Here is a 21,351-nt window from a genome sequence, read left to right on the forward strand (position 1 = left end):
TTGCTCAAGTAGTAGATTGCTTGCTCCTTTTTCCCGGTTATGTCGTGTTGCCCGAGGACGCAACCGAAAGAGTTCTCCCAGACTGTTAGATACAAGAAAAGTGGCCTCCCTGGTTCTGGAGGGACCAAGACCGGGGGATTCGAAAGGTATTCTTTGACTTTATCAAAGGCTTCTTGACACTCAGCTGTCCATTTAATCGCCGCATCGTTCCTTAACAACTTGAATATGGGCTCACATGTGCTTGTCAGCTGGGCAATAAACCGACTGATGTAGTTCAACCTGCCCAACAGACTCATTACGTCCTTCTTAGTTCTCGGGGGAGGCAGATCTCTGATGGATTTTATCTTAGTTGGATCTAGCTCGATACCTCTCCTGCTTACGATGAAGCCCAAAAGTTTGCCCGACGGAACTCCGAAAGCACACTTGGCTGGGTTTAGCTTCAAGTCATATTTCCTTAGTCTCTCGAAGAATTTCCTCAAGTCTTGGATGTGATTATCCTGCGTCCTGGACTTGACTATCACGTCGTCCACGTACACCTCTATTTCCTGATGCATCATGTCATGAAAAATGGCAGTCATGGCCCTCATGTAAGTAGCCCCAGCATTCTTCAAACCAAATGGCATGACCCGATAACAGTAGGTGCCCCAAGGCGTGGTGAAGGCAGTTTTCTCGGCGTCCTCTTCATCCATCAATACCTGATGATACCCAGCGTAACAATCTACGAAAGACTGTATCTCGTGTTTGGCGCAATTATCAACGAGGATGTGGATGTTGGGTAGTGGGAAATTGTCTTTAGGACTTGCTCTATTCAGATCTCGGTAATCTACACATACCCGAGTTTTACCGTCCTTTTTCGGTACTGGAACCACATTTGCCAACCAGGTTGTATACTGGACTACCCGAATCACTCCCGTTTTCAGTTGTTTGGTGATCTCTTCCTTGATCTTGTCACTGACCTCAGTTTTGAACTTTCGTTGCTTTTGTTGAACTGGAGGACAGTCAGGATGAATCGACAATTTATGAAACACTAGATCAACCCCTAGACCCGGCATGTCATCATATGACCAAGCAAACACGTCTTTAAATTCAAAAAGAAGTTGAATTATCGCCTCTCGCGTTTTCTTGTCCGTGTGAATGCTTATTTTGGTTTCCCGGATTTCTTCAGGAGTTCCTAAATTAACCGGTTCGGTGTCATTCAGATTTGGCTTAGGTTTATTCTCAAAATATTCCAACTCTCTGTTCATTTCCCTAAAAGCCTCTTCTGCATCATACTCTGATTCTGGGTTCATTAATTCGCAGTTAAATAGCTCATTGTGATCTGGGCGTGAAGTCCACAAGCATGTCATATTTAAAGCCGCATTATTATAACTGAAAATAAAGATAAAAGGAAAAATAACAAAATCAGAATAAAAGAAAGAATGGGAAAGCAATGATGATGATTTTTTTTTATTTTCTTTGGAAAGTTGGAGGACAACAATGTTTACAACTCAGGAATACAAAACAACCATGGAAAGGAAGAAAACGTTCAAGTTATGTCCTGGAGATAACTTGTGACACAGGAAAGGTGGCAGGACAGGTCTACCCGGACTTCCGTCTAGTTGGGAATGGCGTAGCCTCCCAGTTTTGAAGTTTGGCGTTCGGCCCCATGTACATCATCTCAGCAATGCTTGTGCCTTCACCTGGTTGAACCATGTGGACCTCGTAGAGCATCTCTCTCATCGCCCCACATATCTCCTTGATTTCCTCAACTGTGAAGACCTCATCATCTTCTTCTTCAGCGTACCTTGTCCTGATGAAAGTTGCATATAAATCCGGCAGTGGTCGAGGTAACTTCCAACCCTCATTTTTCCTTTTCTTTGCCCACTCTTCGTCTGCTGGAGTAGGTTTGAAACCTAGTCCAAAAGGTTTCTTGGTGACTGGCAAGGTAATGGGTTCTGTTATTCCCTGAAGGGTTCGTCCAAGCCCCTTCCCTGGCCTAAATCTGTGCCGGATCATCTCTTTGGCCACCATAACCGAGGCGTTAGACAAGAAAGGCTGGGGGCAGGGTATTCCCTCTTCGTTCTGCTCTGCCAGTACAATCTCAAAAGCTTGATAGACCGTATGTTCGCTCCCTTCTCTTGGTTCCAGATATGGGATCGATGGGTCCCGATAGATAGCATGCTTATCTTCCCCATGGACCACGATCTCTCGGTCTTCGTACTCGAACTTCACCATCTGGTGAAGAGTGGAAGGCACGGCTCCTGCCGCATGGATCCAAGGTCTGCCAAGGAGAAAATTGTAGGATGTATCCATGTCGAGCACCTGGAAGGTTACTTGAAATTCGACTGGTCCTATGACCAACAACAGGTCTATTTCTCCCATGGTATCTCTCTTGATGCCGTCGAAAGCCCTTACGCAGACATTGTTGGGTCGGATTCTTCCGGTCCCAATTTCCATTCTTTGTAGCGTGGAGAGCGGGCAAATGTCAACGCCTGAGCCCCCATCCAACATTACCCGCTTGACATAATAGTCTTCGCATTTAACTGTTAGGTGCAAAGCCTTGTTGTGTGCCGCTCCTTCCGGGGGTAGATCGTTCTTGCTGAAAGAGATTTGGTTGACGGCGAAGAATCTTTCTGTCATCCGCTCTAATTGTTCCACCGAGGTTTCAACTGGCACATATGCTTCATTCAGGGTCTTCAGTAAGATCTTTTGATGCTCGGTCGAGCTCATTAACAATGATAGCATGGACACTTGCTCGGGGTACTTGCGCAGTTGATCTATCACTTCGTAATCCGGCATTTTCATTTGTTGGAAGAACACTTCCGCTTCTTCAACACTCACGGGCTTCTTTGGCGGGAAGCGCCTTTGTGTGGCGTTGTTCAGTTCTTGGGTATTTGAATACCTTCCAATGAAAGTATTTTCTGGAAGTTCTCCCATGACCTCTTTACCTTTGTACATTACCAAAGTCTTTTGATAATTCCACGGCACTGTGGACGGGTTGGTCATTGGCTTTTGTGGCACGCGTCCGATAACCACTGGCTCATTCAGCCGAGGTGGTTGAATCGTCCCCCGGACCACATAGGCCCCTTTTGGCACGTACATAGGTTTTGTCTTTTTGATCCCGAAGTTCTGCGTCTTCTTGGCTTGACCCCGCGGTATGTAAAGAACTCCACCCTTTGCTGGTACCACTTTCTTCTCCACCTTCTTTTCAGGCTTGCTTTCTGCAGCCTTGACCTCCTCCCCCCTTTCTGATTTCTGGTTTGTTTCGGGCCTCTTTCCCGTGTCGACAATGGCAATTATGGATTTCAGAGCAGGGTCGAACTCTTTGTCTTCACAAATCATTCCGATCAGCGGCCCATTATGGTGAGCAGGTAATAGATTGTTAGTTACATTCGGGATCTCCTCGTCCTTTAGCACTATTTTCCCTTGCTCTATCAAGTTTTCGACCACTCTTTTCAACGACCAGCAGTCATTTGTGTCATGTCCCTCGGCCCCTGAATGATAGGCGCATCTAACTCCAGCTTTGTAAGAAGGTGACGTCGGGTTTTGCCTTGTTTGAGGGATTGGTTGCAAGAAACCCAATTGGACTAGCTTCGGGAACAAAGTAGAGTATTGTTCACCGATGGGCGTGAAAGTCCGCCGTCGAGGTGGCTCTTGAGGGCGGAAGTTATTCTGCGGGGGTTGTGGGTTATAGTGGTTGCGGTAAGGAGGCTGATTTCTGGGAGGTGGAGCTGGGCCTCGGTTGGCTTGTTGTGGTGGATGGGCATAAGGTTGGGCATTCATGACCATATAAGGTTGATGAGCATAGGCCAAATTTGAGTGGGGGTAGTAGTGTTGTGGTGTTCTTTCCGGAAAACGGGGCCTGGGATGATGATACTCCCTTGCTTCCGAGGCTGCCATAGTCGTTTCTTCTTTCTTCTTCCCTCTTGTCATTCCTCCGGGACCACTTTGGACGGCCTGGGAGGTTGCCCTTATGGTTGCTTGACTCAGAATCCTACCTGTTTTCAGACCATTTTCTACCATCTCTCCAATCTTGATCGCTTCCGCGAATGGCTTACCCATGGCTGACATCATGTTTTGGAAATAGTCAGACTCTTGAGCCTGGAGAAAAGTAGTGACCATTTCCACTTCATCCATGGGAGGCTTCACTCTTGACGCCTGTTCGCGCCACTTAATAGCATATTCTCTGAAGCTTTCTGACGGTTTCTTCTTCAAATTCGACAGAGAATTTCGATCGGGCGCAATGTCGATGTTATACTGGAATTGTTTCACAAAATCTCTGGCGAGATCATCCCATATATGCCATCGGGACATTTCCTGGTCCATATACCATTCTGAGGCTATCCCTACTAGACTTTCCCCAAAATATGCCATTAGCAGTTCTTCTTTTCCGCCGGCTCCCCGCAATTGGTTGCAGTATTTCTTAAGATGTGCAATGGGGTCACCGTGCCCATCGTATTTCTCGAACTTTGGGGTCTTGAAACCCGCTGGCAGGTGCACGTGAGGGAACATGCATAGGTCGGCGTAAGAGACGCTCTTCTGTCCGCTCAATCCTTGCATATTCTTCAAACTTTGTTCAAGGCTTCTCATTCTCTTGGCAATCTCATTTTGTTCTGCAATTCTGGGGTTCTGATCTTGCCCGGGTGCAAGCTCGCACTGAGGCGGTAGAGGGTTAGTGCTAGTAGAGAACCTAGTTGGTTCCATTGAGAACGATGGTGCTTGGAATGTAAAAGAGGATGAGTCAAAGCTTGGCTTGTACGTGGTAGGCTGTGCCGTAATCGGGCAAGGCGATGCAGTAAAGATGTTCATGCTTGCATCAGTGGATGACATTCGGGGATGAGGCTCAGAAGGCGATCCAGCAGAGAAGGCTGAGGTGGCTGGGTACCCGAATGGGGTAGCAGGATAATTTATGGGGACATTAGAAGTCCCACTTGACCTGGAGAATAATTCAGGGAATCCGGGGACGACACTTGGCGGCTCTTTCCCATTATTCCAATCGTCCAGCATTTCCAACATGCGGAGCCGTAGGATTCTATTTTCCTCCGCAGTTGCGGATTCAGGTGTGAGGACGGCTGAGATCGAGCTCTCCTCGGAAACAGGGATTGTTTGCAATGGAATTTCTGAAGACATTTCCACACTTCCTTTTGACCTGGTGAAGTAAGTGTGAGTACTGCTTCTGGTCCTAACAACAGGTAGTTGAACACTTCTCCTTGACCTCGTGAAGTATGAGTGCGAGGCCAGACTTTCACCAAACCAACCGTCTTTCCAAAAACCCTGGAATACTCAACGACAAACGCACGGTTAATTTGCAGCAAATAACAGATAGTTAATCTCACGTTGGGCATGATGCACCTATATAGTTAAGTGGATTACTATATGTTTGCTACGAGAGCATGCGTCATTCCGGCATTTTTACTCTTATTAGTTTTTCCCCCTTTTTTCTTTTTTTTTTTCTTTTTCTTCTTTTTTTTTGTTTTTCTTTTATGTTTTTTTTTATTTCGCAGTAAAAGAAATGCGACCGGATCCGATGAGGATTGCCTACGTATCATGATGCCTACGTGAATCAGATCATTACGTAGTTCGAAAAACACAAATGAGCGTAAAAGAAGCAACCTCTTTATTGTTGAAATGGTCTATTACAAACTACATTTTGCAAAAGAAAGAGCAAACTTTGAAAATAAACCTAGACTCAAAATAGACTAAAAATCACCCTGATGGAAAAACAGGCAGAAGATGCTAAGATACAGGCTTGACTTATGAGTGCATTATGGTTTTGAAAATTGGTGTCCGCGGGGCATCGTTCGGCCTCGCCGCGGTCCTAGGCGTGATATCCCTCTCAAGTTGCTCCAGCTCATGCATAGTCTGCTTGACATAACCCATCACTGCCGAGAGGACGGTAACGCTGGACATGTTCTCACATCGTAGACATCGTCTGGTGATGGCATGGGCAATGGCCTTGATCCTATCTCTGGTTTGCTTCTTCTCTACGAGTAGGCGTTTTATCTGATCGCTACATATCTTGAATACTTGAGTATCCTGTATATGCTGATGCTTCAGTCGCCGTACTTCCAACTTCATCTGGGCTATTGAGTCGTACCAGTATCTGCTCTCAATTTTGGAAATCCTTGGCCTGATTAACTGCTTTGATCTCAAGTGCAGCCATCTCTCTCTTTATTTTAGCAACAGTTTTCTCGTGGTCGCCTTCCAATTGATTCAGGTATCGACAATGCTTATCTGTTCTTGTATCCCACTGTGCCCTGAGCTCCGCTATGACGTTTTCAGATTTCTCCAAACCATCTTGCCATTCCCTGATTTCACTTTTTAACCTTTTTATCAGCTGCTCGTCTGATCGACGCCTTGGCTGTTTATCTGCATCCACCCTTATCTGTTTGATCTGGGCTCTGAGCATTTCGTTTTCCTGAATTAACCTGTTCCGCTCTCCCAGATTGGTAGCAGCTTGCACGTTGTGCTCATATTTCAAGCCTTCTACTTGTTGCTTTAACCTGCTGATTTCGGCGCAATAGCCTCTTTCCTTTGCTAACCAATCCCACTGCCTTTGCGATGATTCGGTGAAATTCCGGATGTGGGGTCTCTTAGCCGGCCTTTCATGCTCAAATTCCCTTCTATACCATGCAAGGTAACCTGGCGCTGTCTCTCCTTTGGCTCGATCCCGCACGCAAGTATCTGATTTCAAATATTGACACTCACTCCAGATTTGGCGAATCTTTGCTTCTGGGAATTGTCCGTTAGGACTTATCTCAATTGCTTGAGTGCTAAGATCTTCCTCATGAGGTACTGTCTGGCATCTTCCGAACTGTCTCAAAACTCGGCAGGGTGCGTAAGGTTGAATGCTCTTAAGCCCCATCAGTAAGAAATAAGTTTTAGCTGCCGACATATATAGGATCTCATCAACAGGCAACCATCCTAGCGTCCATTGTATTTGGCTGGCAGTAAGAGCTTGAAAGAACGAGGTCCATGCCAGGACTCCTTTGGGCAAACTGATCTCTTTGGTTCTCGTGTAAGATTCTTCTATGCAAGTCTTTTCCGGGGAACCATGGCTCAAAATCTCGGAATGATGGCAGAGGTGCTCGGTCATCCATATTTGTAGGAGCAAGTTACAACCTTCGAAGAAATTTCCCCCAGCTTTACAAGCTGTAAGAGCTCGAAAGATGTCAGATACCACCATAGGTGCGAGAGTACTGTCATTTTGCGTGAGTAAAGTGCTGACGACCCCGGATATCTTCAAATCAATGTTTCCGTCTTTCCTTGGAAATACCAGAAGGCCCAGGAACATCATCATGAAAGCTACCCGTCTGTGTTTGTCCCACTTCTGACGAACACCTTTGCTGCACAGTTTGTTGATTGGATTATTGAATCCCCCCTCATGACCGTACCTATCATATATGAAGCATGGAGTACAAAATCCGGCTGCCAGATCCGGGTTGTGGACCGTTCTGGGTATTTTCAATGAATCTAGGAACCGATGTACCGTGACAACTCTTGGGGCGACCAAGTATTTTTGCCTTAAAGGAAGTTCAGCATTCCCGATGTATCCGGCCATTTCTTCCAAAGTCGGGGTGAGTTCAAAATCAGAGAAATGGAAAACATTGTGCGTCGGGTCCCAATAGGTAACCAAAGCTCTTATGATATCTCCCCGAGGCTGGATTTCCAACAAACCCACGAGACCTTTCAGATATTTCTTGACCTCATTTTGTCCTTCAGCGCCTAGATCATTCCACCATAGCCGTAATTTGACAGGGATTTTGGTCATTATTGAAAAATGTTCATTTTGCATCGTGCTCATCCTGCACATTTATTAAGGTGATTTCAACAAAAATGATTTTGACTCAAAAAAAATATTTTACAAAAGGGACCAAGTTTTGAACACGGCCTTTAAACACTTTGAGGACGAAGATTTTAAGGCCGTGTGGGTCAACTGGACAAAATACTAAACAAGACCCAAAGGTGGCTATTTATGCAAAGTCAGCCTTCCGGCGTCCCTTTCGGGAATATTAGGCTATTTATGACAAAACAGCATCACCCGATTTATTTATGACTCTTTTTATCATTTTTCGAATTAGAAAACTCAATGTTGCCAACACGGCCTTTCAACGCCTCGGTGACAAGGATTTTAAGGCTGTGTGGGTCAATTGGGCCAAACCTTTAAAAAAAATGACTCAAAGGTGGCTGTTTATGCAAAGTCAACCTTCCGGCGTTCCTTTCGGGAACATTCGGCTATTTATGACAAAACAACATCACCTGATTTATTTACGACTCTTTTTTAAAGTTTGAAACACATTTTTTTTTATTCATTGATTTTGGCTATTTTAGCAAAAACGGGGGTTGAACCCGACGAGGGTTGCCTACGTATCTCACATCCGGTGAGAATCAAACCGGCGTAGTTCGGGAATCGTGAATAGAGAAAATCAAATAAACCTAGAAAACGAGAATTTTTTTTTTATTATATTTTTGAATAGAGATAAAGACTAAAGAAAAAATATATTTTTTTAGGAAATATTTGGACTATTAGTCTGATTTTATAAAAGGGTACTACGAAAGAAACAACATTTTTTGAATTATGAATTTTCCGTTTTTTTAACCTTTAAATAAATACCTTCTCTTTTTTTGATTTTGAAAATGATAAAAAAAAATTATATTATTATTTTTTTTTTTAAATCAAACTAGAAGACAATCTCTTTTTTATATATATTTTAGAAGGAATTCCGGCGAGGTTTCGACACTACTCGGACATTGATTTTTCCAAAAGAAGTAATTATCTCCCTACGCTGCTATTTTTTCTTTTTATTTTTTTTTAAAAACCGGTCAGCATGCGGAACTGAAGCAAATAAATGCGCAAAACAAATAGGATGCAGCAGGATGGTCTTTTCATTTCAGGTTGTCTATCCTAGACGGACCCAACCCCTGTGTTGAGTCCCCTAAGTCAAATGCAACATGATGCAAATAAGCGTTCCTACTAGGGATCCGGCATGAAGTTTCGTTATACTAGGTTTATAACCTGAGCATTTGTTCTAGACTGTGTACCCGAGCGGACAACTCGAGTCGAGGAGGGGGCTACGTACCGGGGACCCGCGAGATCGTCCGGCTTTGTAACTTGTCCGGCCTCTTTCTTATTTCAGGTATTGACACTAACAGAATAGGGAGTCTCGACCAGCGAGCTTCTCCCCGGAGGTAAGAAGAGAAGGGTTTCGGCACAGTTTATATACAATTCAGATAATATCAAAGCGGTAAAAGACAACATTTAGCACGTTATGCAAAACATGTAATAAAGATCAGATAATAAAGCCAAATATAACAATTATTCTAAGCTCGAATTCTTGAACCCTGAACCAGTGGTTCTGGGTAAATATTCCCCAGCAGAGTCACCAGAGCTGTCACACCTCCTTTTTGCGCGCCCCGCCCCGAAGGGTTAAATGCGCGAGGGGAGTTTTGCCAATTTAAGTGACAATATTCGAAATGGGATTATTTATTTTTATTCAGAGTCGCCACTTGGGAAAGGTTTGGCTTTTGGTGTCCCAAGTCACCGGTTTATCTTGAATCCCAAATCGAGGAAATTTTCAACTTTTCCAAATGAAGTCTGCGAACCAGAAATTCTAAGTAAGGAATTCTGTTGACCCAAGGGAAGGTGTTAGGCACCCTCGAATCCCGTGGTTCTAGCACGATCGCTTAAATTGTTATAATGGCTAAATATCTGATTTAAATACATGTTATGACTTACGTGCTTTTATTAAGTTTAAACCGCTTTTATTATTATCATTTTTTTATTTTTTTATAGAATTGCAACGTCGTGGAAATGCATCTCGAACCACGTCACAATCAATGCACCCGTGGTCGTCGACACATCTTGACTCCGTTGAGATTTGGATTTGGGTCACATCAATGTGCACCCGAGTTTAAGACTGTTATTTAATTAAACTGTGCCTAAAGAGTCTAACGTGTTATAATTCTTGGGGAAGGCCATGAAATTCACTAAACGGCCTAGCCTGAATTCTAAATATTATGATTAATTGTTGAGGGCCTCGCAATTTGCATTTTTATTTGGCGAGGCTAGTCTCATTATTTTTTTACAGGATATACTAAAGCGACTACATTTCTAATGTGTTTGTTCCCAGAAATAGAAGAAAGAAAATGTATGCTAATTGAAGTATATGCTTTGGCCTAAACCGGACTCTTATCAATTTCTGATTAATTACTTACAAAGTGGAGTAAATATTATATTTCATGAAATAATGCTTTAATTTGACAAAAATCACATATGAGCTAACGAAATACAACACTTAATCAGAACAAACATCCTTAAGTTGGATCTAAATTAACTTATTTAAACAGGACTGATAGAATTCCTTATTAAAGGATGTTACCGATGATGTTCAAAACTAGTCCTATAAACTGCCTCAAGAAATAGAAACTGGGTGATTCAAAACTGTATTATATTTGGCTAGATTTAACAGCCATTTGCCCCTATCTATTCAAAGCATGCTGAAAAGGGTGAGTTTAATTTTAACAATCGTACTAAATAGTTTCACATTCCATGAGTTGTATTTACGTCCTGTATGCTACTAAACGAATCAAATACCGCAGTTTCAGATCAACATAAACTTTAATTAAGTACAAACTTACTAATATGTTCTCTACTAGACTAACACACTAAAATTTACAGAGCTTGACAGTAGTTATAAAATTTGTAAGCGAAGCAACAGATGATTATAATCCCTTCAGATCTTTCGATTCAATCTTTCACTGCGACATCAGTTACATCAGACAAATTTGAAATGTGTACCTGAGGAGATGCTCACAATGAAATAAGCAGGGGAGTCAGTTGAGCAGCAATGTAAACGAAACACCAGCAGTAACAGATGAACAACAGCAGGACAAATTCCAATGCAAGATGCAATTATAGACGAAGAAAGAGGCAGCAAAATGACAGCAACAAAGCCAGGGGAGTAGAATCAGAATTCAGACAAACCAATTCCAAGAGAATCAACCAATGCAAACCAAACCATAAACTCAGCTGACACTTGAAAGAAAAATAGAACTGACTGAACGGGTTGAACAAGCTGGGAATCGAACAAACTGCAGGAAGAAGAAAACAGTTTCTGCTTTCTGTATATCCCTCTCCCTATCTCCTTTCTTTCCAAAATCCAAATGTCAATCTTCCGTTTTGAAACTATACTTGAGTTATCAAAAGAAATCTTTTCCAGTTTTCTGTTTTTCAGAACTCAAAACTCTCAATATTCAATCTCAGTGTTTTATGTGTATCTCTCTTTCTGTATGTGTGTATCTCTTTCCCAGAACTTCAGCTCTCAAATGTTCAATCCCAATCCCCTCTCTCTTTGTGTTAACAATTCCCTGTGTGTCTGTATCTCTATCTCCCTCCTTCCCTATGTCCCTCAATGTGCCTCCTTTTTATAAGCCTTAACATCACCACTTTTACAGCCTGATAGACTAATCAGATACCCCTCCCATGTGCCATCTTCTTTTCAGTTCCACTTAGCTATTTAAGTATTAGAACCCCCATCACACTCTCTGGCAAACTTACTTTTTAGTAAGGTTTATTATTTCTGAAACTAAAGCAGTGTATGGGCAGCAGAATGTGATCTGACAGCATGTGCTGTCAACTATTTTATTCAAAAGCCCTTATGCAGGGCATAGGCTGTGCACAAATGCACCTGTGGTGCACAAGTGCACATGCCCTCCAATTCAGAACTTAAACAAATATTCCTTTTATATTTCTGATTCAAATTAACAACTATAAGTAAACAAACTTAGTTCTTAATTGATTCAGGCAATGTTTAACAGAAGCAAATCGATTTGTTATTGTTTGGACAACTGAAACTAATTGACGACATATGTCGACTCGACTATACTAGTTATAACTCATACAATCGAGACCAAAATCAGACATTTAACAGTATCGAACACATGATTCGAATTGTACTGACTAAGCAAAATTACATGGGAGGAATCAGTTGGTCAGTTCACATTTGAAATTCAATTAATTGCACAACAAATACATACATACACATTATCAGAACAATTAGAAGAAGGACTCAATCAAACAACAGAGGTTCAGGCAAAGTGGACAGGAACAGTTGATAAAACTCAAAACACAGATTAAAACAAAACCTGAACAGACCTTTTAAACGAACATGGACTAACAGAAATAAGAAAAGAAAAGCAAAACTCACCTCAAATCTCGAAAAATCAAAAGCCTTAACTCGGATTCGGACAGACCTTTCTTTAGGCTGAACGGACTTTAATCGAAGTGTTTCTCAGATGAGAAACACTTCGATTAAGGTACATTAGACCTTAATCTTTTGGTTTAAACGAGATACGGACCAGTGACAAGGAACCCTAAGGTTTCAAAGATTAGATCTGGGATTCATGCTTCCCTGGTCAGATTCGGACCAAACCAAGCATGGTTTTGTTACGAGGGGGGTCCAGGGACTGCCTGGTATGAATTTAGGGCAGATCGGGGTAGATCGAGTTTTGACTCGAATCTTCAAATGAAGATTCGAGAAGGTGGGATGGGATTCGAGGTGTGTGGTTGGTGGATTTGGGTTCAGGACGGTGAGGAGCATCTATGGTGTTAAGGGTAGGGTCACCGGCGTCCATGCCGCCGACTTTCATGGCGAAGGTATGCAGGGGCGGCTAGGGTTTGGAGGGGCTGGGGTCTGGTGAAGACGACCTAAGGCAGGGGGGTTTGGATTAGGGCGCGGGGTAAAGGGGTTAGGGTTTATATACGGGGTGGATGGCTTGATCTCAACCGTTAGATCAATCTAGATCTACGGTCTGGATCTGAGGGCTTAAGTGGAACGGTGTCGTTTGGCTTAGTAGGGGTCAAGGTTGGTTCGGGTGGAACGGGTCGGGTTCATTAGTGGGTTATGGGGTGTGAGATCTTGGCCGTTGATCAATCTGAGATCAACGGCCCAGATCATACTGGATTAAACGGTGTCGTTTGGATGGCTAGGGGTAGGCAGGTCACGGACCGGGCAAGCCTGGTTTTTGGGCTGAGTTTGTTTGGGCCAATTTGTTTAAAATTGGCCCAAGTCCGAAAAAGATTTTTTTTTTATTATTATTTTATTTTCTTCTTTATTTTAAAAAACAAAACCTAAGTAAATCAAATTAAAATTAAATAAACACTTAATACAATTATTTGCACACACATTAAAATATTTTAAGACAGGTAAAATCAAACAAAAACAAAATCACGGACAAAGATGCATATTTATGATTTTCTATTTAACAACCGGATTACGGTTCAAATTATGCATGACACATACATTTTTTTTGTATTTTGTTTTAATAAAATAAAATGGGCAAAAATCATAAATAATTAACAAAGTGCCATGTAAAAATCCAAAAATTGTACAGCAGGACCAATTGTTATTTTTTTTATTTCTTTTGGAGCGATTGTCGCGCGAAACAAAAATCACGTGCTCACACTAGTTCTGTTTTAAATCGCTGGACAGACCTTCTTCGCGTTCGCAAAGAGTCTGTCGCATTCGCGAAGCTTATGGCCAGAAAAGCCTACGCGTTCGTGATGGCCTGTCCCTCCTGACCATCGTGTTCGCGGGCTTAGGATTGCTTTCGCAAAGAACAACTCAAAGATTTCCCCAGCCACCTCCATTACACTATGCGTTCGTGTATGGCCAGTCGCGTTCGCGAAGAGCAAACCCCCTTAGTGCTATGTGTTCACGACCAAGGGCTCGCATTCGCATAGAATAAATTCCTCCCTATCCCAGCTTGTGTTTCACGTTCGCTTGAGCTGTATTGCGAACGTGAAGAACAAAATGTTGAGACACCAGAAGCAGCAGAACCAAAAAATTCCTAAGAGTAAAAACATCTTGTGGCCTATCAGAAACTCATCCGAGCCCTCGGGGCTCCAAACCAAACGTGCACACAACCCTAAAAACATTATACGGACTTATTCGTGCGATCAAATAGCCAAACTAACACCTAGAACTTCAAGTTTAGCATCAAAATCAAAGAAAAATCTCAAGAACTCTTAAGTTTCAAATTTCACAACCGAGGGTCCGATTCACGTCATATGATGTCCGTTTCTTACCAAATTTTACAGGCACAACTTAAATACCATATAAGACCTGTACCGGGCTCCGGGACCAAAATACGGGCCCGATACCATCAAATTCAAACACATTTAAGTTTCCAAAAACTCTTATAATTTCAATTAAATAATTTTCTTCAAAAATTCATTTCTCGGGCTTGGGACCTCGGAATTCAATTCCGGGCATATGCCCAAGTCCCCGTATTTTTTACGGACCTTCCGGGACCGTCAAGTTATGGGTCGGGGTCCGTTTACCGAAAATGTTGACCGAAGTTAACTTATATTCAATTTTAAAGGCAAAATTAGCATTTTTATCAAATTTTCACATAAAAGCATTCCGGATATACACTCGGACCGCACACGCAAATCGAGGTAAGATTAAAGGAGGTTTTAAGGCCTCAGAATACAGAATTGACTCGGAATCGAGGTAAATCAAGTCACAATTTACAGAATCACGAGGATAAGGGGCAAAATAAAATGATACATAAGAATACGTGGACCCTGGATCAAATAGAACTGAGGCATATCTACTGCACATTAAAACAGTACCTGTGATAACTATATCAGAGGCCTCAGCCTCAGGTCTGCCTGGCATAGCATAATATCGGGGTTGGGCCCCACCACTCTAAACTGCATCCCTATGACGACCTCCTGTTGGCTGGCCTCCACCTCTAGCGGCCTGACCTACACCTCTAACACCTCTACCCCTACCTCTAGCTAGTTGAGCGGGCAGTGGAAAACCCGGTGCTGGAACCATAGCATGAGAACCCTGGTGCTGAGAACTGCTCGAGGCTAGACGGCAAAACTTAGCAATGTGGTTCATATCGCTGCAAGTATAGCAAGACTTCAGCTGTTGAGACTGCTAACCCTGAAACTGACCATGACGGCCTGGAGAACCACCTTGAAAACTCTGGAGCGGAGGTGCACTGATAGGAGCTGGTGGTGCATTGTAAGGCAACTGATCAGAATACTACAAATGAGAGCCATGGCCACTTGGAGCACCATGAGAAACCTGAAGTGCTGACTGAAAGTGCCTAGGAGGATGACCTCTACCAAAAGAATCTCTGCCTCCAAACGAGGCACCACTGAATCTGCCAGAATGATGAAGCCTCTTATCAGACCCCTGACCTCTCCCCTGAGCTAAAACCATCTCAACCCACATGGCCACATTGGCCACATCCCGGAAAGAAATCTCGCTACCTGTCTCCTTAGCCATCTACAGTCTAATAGGCTGAGCGACTCCCTCAATAAACCTCCTCACCCTCCCTCTCTGTCTCTCAGTGGGGAGTATCAGAAGAGTATGACGAGCCAAATCTATAAACCTCGTCTCGTACTGGGTGACAGTCATAGAACCCTGCTAGACACGCTCGAACCGCCTGTGGTACTCCTCTCTCTGGGTGATGGGAAGAAACTTCTCGAGAAATAGCTGCGAGAACTGGTCCCAAGTAAGAGCCGGTAATCCAACTTGTCTAGAAAAACAATAATCTCTCCACCACTTCTTGGTGGAACCTAACAGATGGAAAGCAGCAAAGTCGACCCTATTGGTCTCTACTATCCCCATGTTCTGAAGAACCTCATGACAACTATCTAAGTTATCTTCGGGATCCTCTGAAGATGTACCACCATAAGTAGTAGTGAACAGCTTGGTGAAACTATCCAATCTCCACAAAGCATCGGTAGACATAGCTGCCCCATCACTAGTCTGAGCTACTACACTCGACTGAACTACTCTAACTAGCTGAGCTGCTGGAGTCTGAAACTGGGGAGCCATCTGCTCCAAAGTGCAGGTAGCGGGAGTTTGTGCTCCTCGCCCAGCCTGAGAGACGGCTGGTGCTACAAGAAGTAAGACTACCTGGGTGACACTCTCCATAAGGCCTACTAGATGGACCAGAGCATCCTAGAGTACTAGGGTAGCAATCAACCCCTCTGGGACCTGAGCTGGGCCCACCGAAACTGTCTTGGCCATAACCTAATCATCAAACTCTACCTGAGGCTCTGCCGCTGGTGTTGTTGCTCTGGGATGAGCTTTGCCCCTCCCTAGGCCCCTAGCACGGCCTCGGCCTCGGCCTCTGCCCCTCGTAGGATCTGCCGCTGGGGACTCGGGCTGCTGATCAACGGATGAAGAAGAACGCGTTCTAGCCATCTACAAAAGAATATAGTAGAAGTTCAATTAGCATTGAGAAACCAAATCACACGACAGAGGAGAATAGAAGTGAAACTGTTCCTAACTCTGTAGTCTCTGAGGATAAGCACAGATATCTCTGTACCGATCCCTCATACTCTACCAAGATTGTCCATGAATTGTGAGACCTAAGCAACCTAGAGCTCTGATACCAACTTATCTCGACCCGGATTTCCCACCCTCGGATGGCACCTACTAGTGAAAGTTAGGCAAGCCAACTATTCCGATTAATTTACCATTTTTATTTTTAACTTCTTTACAATTGAGAGCTAACATATTATAAACAGCGAAAATAATAATGCGGAAGAACGAAATTTAACGATTAAGCTAATACCAATACGAACCCATAAACATAAATCACCCAAAATTGGTGTCACAATCTCACGGACTATCTAAGAACACTACAAATAGGATTTGAACAAAATAAATAGATGTCTGTCTCTGAAATATAAAAGAACAAAAAGAAAATAGATAGGAAGGGGACGCCAAGGCCTGCGGACGCTTGCAGGAGTTCCTCGGGTCTCTGATGGACTGAAGGCAGCAACCCCTAGCTAAGGCCTGTATGCTCCAGTACCGGGATCTGCACAAAAGAGTGCAGATGTAGTATTAGTACAACCGACCCCATGTATTGAGTAAGTGTCGAGCCTAACCTCGGCAAAGTAGTGACGAGGCTAGAACACAACAAACAAAAAACCTATAGCTAAACAGTATCTAGTAGAATAACCGTAATAAAAATAATTCAAAAGTAACGGGGGAGAGGTAACTTGCTATTGGGGAAATACCAACATAATGAATCACAGTAATAGTGGAATAAGACAATTAAGGTAATTGAACAGAAAGTAGAAAGAAATCATAACAAACAGGCAATAAGGGCACGGCATCACCCTTCGTGCTTTTACTCTCAATCCCCACCAATGCAATCAAGTAATGAAAATATGCACGGCATCACCCTTCGTGCTTTATCTCTCTTCCTCACCATGTAAATATTAGAAATGTGCACGGTATCACCCTTCGTGCTTTATCTCTCTTCCTAACCATATGCATCAATATCAACAAAAATGTACACGACATCACCTTTCGTGCTTTATCACTCTTTCCTCACCATATGCATAAATATGAATGTGCACGGCATCACCCTTCATGCTTTATCTCTCTTTCCTCCCCAAACAATAACAACAACAATATCCCGGCAAGGGAATCTGCTATAACCGAACTTGTACCAACAACTAACTTCACAATTGAAACTCAACTGGAGCCAATGCTTAATAATAAACCAATACCAAGAAGATAATCATATGTCTTGCTCAACATGGATAATCAACAATTTAGGCAAATGTAGTACTTATTAAGAAAACACAACGATCACAATTTAAGACTCACGGACATGCTTGACACAACGTATAGATACTCGTCACCACACCTAGCTATACGTCGTACACTACACTAGCACATAGTAAATAAAGCACAATACCTATTCCTTCGAGCTAAGATTAGACCAAACACTTACCTCGAACTTCCACGGCCAATTCAAGCCTCAAACACCACTTTTCCTTTAGAATTTGCCTCTAATTTACTTGTATCTAGCCCAAATTAATTTAACAACATCAATAAATGCTAAATAAATCATACCAAATGCTTAATTATAGGTCTTCTATCATTTTCCTAAAAAGTCAAAAATTGACCTCGGACCCACTTGGTCGAAACTCGAGGTTCGGACCAAAACTCGATCACCCATTCACCCACGAGCCCGAATATGTAATTAGTTTCAAAATTTGACCCCAAAACGAGGTCTAAATTTCAATTATTCAAAAAGCCCTAATTCTACCTAAAATCCCTAATTCTACCATTGAAGAACAATTTGGCTTAGAAATCTAATGGGTGTTGATGGAAAGTGAAGGAATTGAGTTCAAGAACACATACCTATGATTTGGGGTTGAATTTGCTCTTCAAAAATCGCCTAGAGTCTGATTTTGGGGAAGAAGATATGAAAATATGGCTAAATTCCCGTTCTGGTTCTGTTTTAAATCGCTGGACAGACCTTCTTCACGTTCGCGAGGGGTCTGTCGCATTCGCGAAGCTTATGGCCAGAAGAGCCTACGTGTTCGCTATGAGTTGCTCGCGTTCGCGATGGTCTGTCCCCCCGACCATCGCGTTCACGGGCCTGGGACCGCGTTTGCGAGGAACAACTCAAAGTTCCCCCAGCCACCTCCATTACACTACGTGTTCGCGTGTGGCAAGTCGCGTTCGCGAAGAGCAAACCCCCCAGTGCTCCGCATTCGCAACCAAGGCCTCGCGTTCGCGTAGAAGAAATTCCTTCCCAGCCCAGCTTGTGCTTCGCGTTCGCGTGAGCTGTATTGCGAATGCGAAGAACAAAATATTAAGACACCAGAAGCTGTAGAACAGCAAAATTCCTAAGAGTAAAAACATCTCGTGGCCTATCCGAAACTCACTCGAGCCCTCGGGGCTCCAAACCAAACATGCACACAACCCTAAAAACATCATGCAGACTTATTCGTGCGATCAAATTGCCAAACTAACACCTAAGAACTTTAAATTTAGCATCAAAATCAAAGAAAAATCTAAAGAACTCTTAAATTTCAAATTTCACAACCGAGGGTCCGACTCACGTCATATGAAGTCCGTTTCTTACCAAATTTTATAGGCACAACTTAAATACCATATAAGACATGTACCGGGCTCCGAAACTAAAATACGGGCCCGATACCATCAAATTCAAACACATTTAAGTTTCCAAAAACTCTTATAATTTCAGTTATATAATTTTCTTCAAAAATTCGTTTCTCGGACTTGGGACCTCGGAATTCAATTCCGGGCATATGCCCAAGTCCCCGTATTTTTTTACGGACCTTCCGGGACCGTCAAGTTATGGGTCGGGGTCCGTTTACCGAAAATGTTGACCGAAGTTAACTTATATTCAATTTTAAAGGCAAAATTAGCATTTTTATCAAATTTCACATAAAAGCGTTCCGGATATACGTCCGGACCGCGCATGCAAATCGAGATGAGATAAAAGAAGGTTTTTAAGGCCTCAATACACAGAATTGACTTGTAAATCAAGTCACAATTTCCAGGTATGTTTAGACCTAATCTAAAAAAATCATTTGCCACAACCTGCTTTGGATCCTTGCAAAATTTTCCGTTCACATAAACTGCAAAAAGAAACTTTAATTAAAAGAAAGGTATAAAAAGAGGGGGAAGTATACAAATAGCCATTTTAAGACTGCTATTTAGGGATTAGTCAGTACTTATTTTATCCTAAAAATTTTAACTTTAGGACTTTGTGTCCTGAAAAATTTAATTAAAAAAACTGAAATTCGGGATATGCTAGCTAATTTCTAAATAGCGGCCTTCTGAAATGATTACCTGGTGTCATTTCTACCAAAAAGAGATAGGCTAAAGTACAAAAAAACATAATAAAACACTGTGAAGATCATGATTGTAATTTGGCATTCAGAGTACTTTGATTATTTTTACCAGCAGCTTTGGTGTCATCAACAGCAACACAAATATCCTGCAAAGGACTAGGATCAAATGCATGACTTATTGAAGATAGCACAGCCATTATAGTAATGGTTAATGCAAATGAATTGAGTGCCATTGCTGCTATATAAATTAACTATATATCTTATGAAATAATTTAAATGATCTTTCTTTTTTGACAAACATAACAAGAAAACATTTCGTATTTATAGATGAATATTTGTTTTAATTGGTCTTCAATTTCCTCTAAACAAGTCATCAATGCGTAAATTTTTTAAACACTTGAATATTATATTGAAGTTTCCTTGAACAACTACAAAGACTAAATCTTATTAACCTGGGACTTACATCAGCTATCCATTTGAAATAGTCATGAAAATGAGGAGAATCGCGGGAAAAATGAAGATTAGGTTGAGAAATTAGATATGATAGCTACTTCCCAAGATAAAAAGAATATAAAATAATCTGAAATATATGATTTAGAATTTAGTCTAAAGCTTCATTGACATCAGAATACAATTATAAATTTAAAATTAATTAAACTGATGACTAAGTTGGTTACACGAGAGCACAATTCATTCATCCCAACAACAACAACAACAACCTGAAAATTTATACTAACACTGCCTGCTAACAAGCTAATTGTTGCAACTAATAAAGGAGTAATAGCTAGAGCGCACTAAGTAAAAATAGCTAAGAATTATATACTTTGCCCTCAATGATATTAAGTAGTTTCTTTCTATGATCTAGAATACAAATATCCTAGTTAGAGCATGCAGTTCATGTCCTACATAATGCAAAAGAAAAACAAAAAAGATATTAAACCAACAGAAGGCGTCCTCCTCTTCTTCACCTTTTAAAGTTTTAGAATTTAATATATCTATTACTTGACTTTTTTTTTCTTTCCTTTTTTTTTAATGTTGTATTTTGGCCCGGGCCCGGGCTTTAGTGGGCCTAACAGGCCGGGCCTCGCGGTCCCGGGCTTCGTGGTCCTGGGCTCTGGCGGTCCCGGTCTTCGTGGGCTCAATGGGTGGAACCGGCCCGTGACGGGCCTAAGCCCACATGGTCCTGTGCTTAACGGACCGGGCTTGTGGGCTTCGCGGGCCTAGCGGGCTTCTTTTTTTTTTAAGGCAATTTCTTGTAGTATCATGGCTATATTAAAAATATATATGTAGTATATATGTATATCTAATTATTAAAGTGCTTGACGAAAAAGAAAATAACAAAACAATAGTAAAACACTAAATTGTCATGCATAATATATTTTCTTGTAGTATATTATATTGTATCTTATGTATATATATTCTCTTATATATTTTCTTGTAGTATATATATTGTATCTTATGTATATATATTCGCATAATATATTGTATCTTATGTATATATATTGTATCTTATGTATATATGTTCGCATAATATATTTTCTTGTAGTATATATATTGTATATTATGTATATATTTTCGCATAATATATTTTCTTGTAGTATATTATATTGTATCTTATGTATATATATTCTCTTATATATTTTCTTGTAGTATATATATTGTATATTATGTATATATTGTAGCATAATATATTTTCTTGTAGTATATATATTGTATAT

At 41.8% G+C, this 21,351-nt stretch overlaps 1 pseudogene; it reads right to left on the reverse strand.

The window, feature by feature from the left end:
- LOC104211031 (germin-like protein subfamily 1 member 20) overlaps nt 1-19,866 on the reverse strand; it is a 91,952-nt pseudogene extending 72,086 nt beyond the window's left edge.
- Nucleotides 19,867-21,351: the final 1,485 nt, after the last annotated feature.

The sequence above is a fragment of the Nicotiana sylvestris genome, chromosome 1 (assembly GCF_000393655.2).
Source record: "Nicotiana sylvestris chromosome 1, ASM39365v2, whole genome shotgun sequence".
NCBI classification, from domain to species: Eukaryota; Viridiplantae; Streptophyta; class Magnoliopsida; order Solanales; family Solanaceae; genus Nicotiana; species Nicotiana sylvestris.